Raw genomic sequence first — 6,683 nt, 5'->3', positions numbered from 1 at the left:
AGTGGTGTAAAAGTTGTGGTGTGATAGTGTTGGTGAACTAGTTGTGATGTGGTAGTAGTGGTGTACTAGTTGTGGTGTAATAGTTGTAGAAGGTGTACATTAGTAGTGGTGTACTAGTTGTGATGTGGTAGTAGTGGTGTACTGGTTGTGGTGTACTAGTTGTAGAAGGTGTACATTAGTAGTGGTGTATTAGTTGTGATGTGTACTAGTTGTGATGTGGTAGTAGTGGTGTACTGGTTGTGGTGTACTAGTTGTAGAAGGTGTACATTAGTAGTGTTGTACTGATAGTGGTGTGGTAGTAGTGGTGTACTAATTGTGGTGTGGTAGAAGTGGTGAACAAGTTGTGGTGTGGTAGTAGTGGTGTACTTGTTGTGGAATGATAGTATTGGTGTACTAGTTGTGGTGTGGTAGTAGTGGTGTACTAGTTGTGGTGTACTAGTTGTGGTGTGGTAGAAGTGGTGTACTAGTAGTGGTGTAGTAGTTGTGGTGTGATAGTATTGGTGTACTAGTTGTGGTGTGGTAGTAGTAGTGTACTAGTGGTGGTGTGGTAGTAGTGGTGTACTAGTTGTGGTGTGTTAGAAGTGGTGTGCTAGTAGTGGTGTGGTAGTAGTGGTGTACTAGTTGTGGTGTGGTAGAAGTGGTGTACTAGTTGTAATGTGGTTGTAGTGGTTTACTAGTTATGGTGTGGTAGAAGTGGTGTACTAGTTGTGGTGTGGTAGTAGTGGTGTACTAGTTGTGGTGTGATAGTGTTGGTGAACTAGTTGTGATGTGGTAGTAGTGGTGTACTAGTTGTGGTGTACTAGTTGTAGAAGGTGTACATTAGTAGTGGTGTACTAGTTGTGATGTGTACTAGTTGTGATGTGGTAGTAGTGGTGTACTGGTTGTGGTGTACTAGTTGTAGAAGGTGTACATTAGTAGTGGTGTATTAGTTGTGATGTGTACTAGTTGTGATGTGGTAGTAGTGGTGTACTGGTTGTGGTGTACTAGTTGTAGAAGGTGTACATTAGTAGTGGTGTACTAATAGTGGTGTGGTAGTAGTGGTGTACTAATTGTTGTGTGGTAGAAGTGGTGCACTAGATGTGGTGTGGTAGTAGTGGTGTACTCGTTGACGTGTGGTAGAAGTGGTGTTCTAGTAGTTGTGTGGTAGTAGTAGTAAACGAGTTGAGGTGTGGTAGAAGTGGTGTCCTAGTTGTGTTGTGGTAGTAGTGGTGTACTAGTTGTGGTGTACTAGTTGTGGTGTGTTAGAAGTGGTGTACTAGTTGTGGTATGGTAGAATTGGTGTACTAGTTGTGGTGTGGTAGTAGTGGTGTACTACTTGTGGTGTGGTAGAAGTGGTGAACTGGTTGTGGTGTGGTAGTAGTAATGTACTAGTTGTGGTGTGATAGCAGTAGTGTACTAGTTGTGGTGTACTAGTTGTGATGTGGTAGAATTGGTTTGCTGGTAGTAGTGGTGTGGTAGTAGTGGTGTAATAGTTGTGGTGTGGTAGAAGTGGTGTACTAGTTGTGGTGTGGTAGTAGTGGTGTACTAGTTGTAGTATGGTAGAAGTGGTGAACTAGTTGTAGTGTGGTAGTACAGGTGTACTAGTAGTGGAATGATAGTATTGGTGTACTAGATGTGGTGTGGTAGTAGTGGTGTACTAGTTGTAGTGTACTAGTTGTGGTTTGGTAGAAGTGGTGTACTAGTAGTGGTGTAGTAGTTGTGGTGTGATAGTATTGGTGTACTAGTTGTGGTGTGGTAGTAGTAGTGTACTAGTGGTGGTGTGGTAGAAGTGGTGTACTAGTTGTGGTGTGATAGTAGTGGTGTACTAGTTGTGGTGTGGTAGAAGTGGTGTCCTCGTTGTGGTGTGGTAGTAGTGGTGGACTAGTTGTGGTGTACTAGTTGTGGTGTGGTAGAAGTGTTGTACTAGTAGTGGTGTGGCAGTAGTAGTGTGGTAGTAGTGGTGTACTGGTTTTGGTGTGGTAGTAGTGGTGTACAAGTTGTGGTGTGGTAGTAGTGGTGTACAAGTTGTGGTGTGGTAGTAGTGGTGTACTAGTTGTGGTGTGGTAGTAGTAGTGTGGTAGTAGTGGTGTACTGGTTTTGGTGTGGTAGTAGTGGTGTACTAGTGGTGGTGTGGTAGTAGTGGTGTACTAGTAGTGATGTACTAGTTGGGGTGTGGTAGAAGTGGTGTACTAGCAGTGGTGTACTAGTTGTGGTGTGATAGTAGTGGTTTACTAGTTGTGGTGTGCTAGTTGTTGAGTGGTAGATGTAGTGCACTAGTTGTGCTGTGATAGTAGTGGTGTACTAGTTGTGGTGTAATAGTTGTGAAGTAGTAGAAGTGGTGTGCTAGTAGTGGTGTGGTAGTATTGGTGTACTAGTTGTGGTGTGGTAGAAGTGGTTTCCTAGTTGTGGTGTGGTAGTAGTGGTGTACTACTTGTGGTGTACTAGTTGTGGTGTGTTAGAAGTTGTGTACTAGTTGTGGTGTGGTAGTAGTAGTGTACTAGTGGTGGTGTGGTAGAAGTGGTGTACTAGTTGTGGTGTGATAGTAGTGGTGTACTAGTTGTGGTGTGGTGGAAGTGGTGTCCTAGTTGTAGTGTGGTAGTAGTGGTGGACTAGTTGTGGTGTACTAGTTGTGGTGTGGTAGAAGTGTTGTACTAGTAGTGGTGTGGCAGTAGTAGTGTGGTAGTAGTGGTGTACCAGTTGTGGTGTGGTAGTAATGATGTACTAGTTGTGGTGTGTTAGTAGTGGTGTACTAGTTGTAGTGTGGTAGAAGTGTTGTACTAGTTGTGGTGTGGTAGTAGTTGTTTAATAGTTGTGGTGTGCTAGTTGTTTTGTGGTAGATATGGTGCACTAGTTGTTTTGTGGTAGATATGGTGCACTAGTTGTGGTGTGATAGTAGTGGTGTACTAGTTATGGTGTAATAGTTGTGAAGTAGTAGAAGTGGTGTGCTAGTAGTGGTGTGGTAGTAGTGTTGTACTAGTTGTGGTGTGTTAGAAGTGGTGTGCTAGTAGTGGTGTGGTAGTAGTGGTGTACTAGTTGTGGTGTGGTAGAAGTGGTGTACTAGTTGTAATGTGGTTGTAGTGGTTTACTAGTTATGGTGTGGTAGAAGTGGTGTACTAGTTGTGGTGTGGTAGTAGTGGTGTAAAAGTTGTGGTGTGATGGTGTTGGTGAACTAGTTGTGATGTGGTAGTAGTGGTGTACTAGTTGTGGTGTACTAGTTGTAGAAGGTGTACATTAGTAGTGGTGTACTAGTTGTGATGTGGTAGTAGTGGTGTACTGGTTGTGGTGTACTAGTTGTAGAAGGTGTACATTAGTAGTGGTGTATTAGTTGTGATGTGTACTAGTTGTGATGTGGTAGTAGTGGTGTACTGGTTGTGGTGTACTAGTTGTAGAAGGTGTACATTAGTAGTGTTGTACTGATAGTGGTGTGGTAGTAGTGGTGTACTAATTGTGGTGTGGTAGAAGTGGTGAACAAGTTGTGGTGTGGTAGTAGTGGTGTACTTGTTGTGGAATGATAGTATTGGTGTACTAGTTGTGGTGTGGTAGTAGTGGTGTACTAGTTGTGGTGTACTAGTTGTGGTGTGGTAGAAGTGGTGTACTAGTAGTGGTGTAGTAGTTGTGGTGTGATAGTATTGGTGTACTAGTTGTGGTGTGGTAGTAGTAGTGTACTAGTGGTGGTGTGGTAGTAGTGGTGTACTAGTTGTGGTGTGTTAGAAGTGGTGTGCTAGTAGTGGTGTGGTAGTAGTGGTGTACTAGTTGTGGTGTGGTAGAAGTGGTGTACTAGTTGTAATGTGGTTGTAGTGGTTTACTAGTTATGGTGTGGTAGAAGTGGTGTACTAGTTGTGGTGTGGTAGTAGTGGTGTACTAGTTGTGGTGTGATAGTGTTGGTGAACTAGTTGTGATGTGGTAGTAGTGGTGTACTAGTTGTGGTGTACTAGTTGTAGAAGGTGTACATTAGTAGTGGTGTACTAGTTGTGATGTGTACTAGTTGTGATGTGGTAGTAGTGGTGTACTGGTTGTGGTGTACTAGTTGTAGAAGGTGTACATTAGTAGTGGTGTATTAGTTGTGATGTGTACTAGTTGTGATGTGGTAGTAGTGGTGTACTGGTTGTGGTGTACTAGTTGTAGAAGGTGTACATTAGTAGTGGTGTACTAATAGTGGTGTGGTAGTAGTGGTGTACTAATTGTTGTGTGGTAGAAGTGGTGCACTAGATGTGGTGTGGTAGTAGTGGTGTACTCGTTGACGTGTGGTAGAAGTGGTGTTCTAGTAGTTGTGTGGTAGTAGTAGTAAACGAGTTGAGGTGTGGTAGAAGTGGTGTCCTAGTTGTGTTGTGGTAGTAGTGGTGTACTAGTTGTGGTGTACTAGTTGTGGTGTGTTAGAAGTGGTGTACTAGTTGTGGTATGGTAGAATTGGTGTACTAGTTGTGGTGTGGTAGTAGTGGTGTACTACTTGTGGTGTGGTAGAAGTGGTGTACTGGTTGTGGTGTGGTAGTAGTAATGTACTAGTTGTGGTGTGATAGCAGTAGTGTACTAGTTGTGGTGTACTAGTTGTGATGTGGTAGAATTGGTTTGCTGGTAGTAGTGGTGTGGTAGTAGTGGTGTAATAGTTGTGGTGTGGTAGAAGTGGTGTACTAGTTGTGGTGTGGTAGTAGTGGTGTACTAGTTGTAGTATGGTAGAAGTGGTGAACTAGTTGTAGTGTGGTAGTACAGGTGTACTAGTAGTGGAATGATAGTATTGGTGTACTAGATGTGGTGTGGTAGTAGTGGTGTACTAGTTGTAGTGTACTAGTTGTGGTTTGGTAGAAGTGGTGTACTAGTAGTGGTGTAGTAGTTGTGGTGTGATAGTATTGGTGTACTAGTTGTGGTGTGGTAGTAGTAGTGTACTAGTGGTGGTGTGGTAGAAGTGGTGTACTAGTTGTGGTGTGATAGTAGTGGTGTACTAGTTGTGGTGTGGTAGAAGTGGTGTCCTCGTTGTGGTGTGGTAGTAGTGGTGGACTAGTTGTGGTGTACTAGTTGTGGTGTGGTAGAAGTGTTGTACTAGTAGTGGTGTGGCAGTAGTAGTGTGGTAGTAGTGGTGTACTGGTTTTGGTGTGGTAGTAGTGGTGTACAAGTTGTGGTGTGGTAGTAGTGGTGTACAAGTTGTGGTGTGGTAGTAGTGGTGTACTAGTTGTGGTGTGGTAGTAGTAGTGTGGTAGTAGTGGTGTACTGGTTTTGGTGTGGTAGTAGTGGTGTACTAGTGGTGGTGTGGTAGTAGTGGTGTACTAGTAGTGATGTACTAGTTGGGGTGTGGTAGAAGTGGTGTACTAGCAGTGGTGTACTAGTTGTGGTGTGATAGTAGTGGTTTACTAGTTGTGGTGTGCTAGTTGTTGAGTGGTAGATGTAGTGCACTAGTTGTGCTGTGATAGTAGTGGTGTACTAGTTGTGGTGTAATAGTTGTGAAGTAGTAGAAGTGGTGTGCTAGTAGTGGTGTGGTAGTATTGGTGTACTAGTTGTGGTGTGGTAGAAGTGGTTTCCTAGTTGTGGTGTGGTAGTAGTGGTGTACTACTTGTGGTGTACTAGTTGTGGTGTGTTAGAAGTTGTGTACTAGTTGTGGTGTGGTAGTAGTAGTGTACTAGTGGTGGTGTGGTAGAAGTGGTGTACTAGTTGTGGTGTGATAGTAGTGGTGTACTAGTTGTGGTGTGGTGGAAGTGGTGTCCTAGTTGTAGTGTGGTAGTAGTGGTGGACTAGTTGTGGTGTACTAGTTGTGGTGTGGTAGAAGTGTTGTACTAGTAGTGGTGTGGCAGTAGTAGTGTGGTAGTAGTGGTGTACCAGTTGTGGTGTGGTAGTAATGATGTACTAGTTGTGGTGTGTTAGTAGTGGTGTACTAGTTGTAGTGTGGTAGAAGTGTTGTACTAGTTGTGGTGTGGTAGTAGTTGTTTAATAGTTGTGGTGTGCTAGTTGTTTTGTGGTAGATATGGTGCACTAGTTGTTTTGTGGTAGATATGGTGCACTAGTTGTGGTGTGATAGTAGTGGTGTACTAGTTATGGTGTAATAGTTGTGAAGTAGTAGAAGTGGTGTGCTAGTAGTGGTGTGGTAGTAGTGTTGTACTAGTTGTGGTGTGGAAGAAGTGGTGTACTAGTTCTAATGTGGTAGTAGTGGTGTACTAGTTATGGTGTGGTAGAAGTCGTGTACTAGTTGTGGTGTGGTAGTAGTGATGTACTAGTTGTGGTGTGATAGTGTTGGTGTACTAGTTGTGATGTGGTAGTAGTGGTGTACTAGATGTGGTGTACTATTTGTAGAAGGTGTACATTAGTAGTGGTGTACTAGTTGTGATGTGTACTAGTTGTGATGTGGTAGAAGTGGTGTACTAGTTGTAGAAGGTGTACTAGTTGTGATTTGTACTAGTTGTGATGTGGTAGTAGTGGTGTACTAGTTGTGGTGTACTAGTAGTAGAAGATGTACATTAGTAGTGGTGTACTAATAGTGGTGTGGTAGTAGTGGTGTACTAATTGTGGTGTGGTGGAAGTGGTGCACTAGTTGTGGTATGGTAGTAGTGGTGTACTCGTTGAGGTGTGGTAGAAGTGGTGTGCTAGTAGTTGTGTGGTAGTAGTGGTGTACTAGTTGAGGTGTGATAGAAGTGGTGTCCTAGTTGTGGTGTGGTAGTAGTGGTGTACTAGTTGTGGTGTGGTAAAAGTGGTGTACTAGTTGTGGTGTGGTAAAAGTGGTG

The sequence above is a fragment of the Procambarus clarkii genome, chromosome 31 (assembly GCF_040958095.1).
Source record: "Procambarus clarkii isolate CNS0578487 chromosome 31, FALCON_Pclarkii_2.0, whole genome shotgun sequence".
Classification (NCBI taxonomy): domain Eukaryota; kingdom Metazoa; phylum Arthropoda; class Malacostraca; order Decapoda; family Cambaridae; genus Procambarus; species Procambarus clarkii.
The sequence above is the reverse complement of the archived record's forward strand: the minus strand, read 5'-3'. Positions refer to the sequence as shown.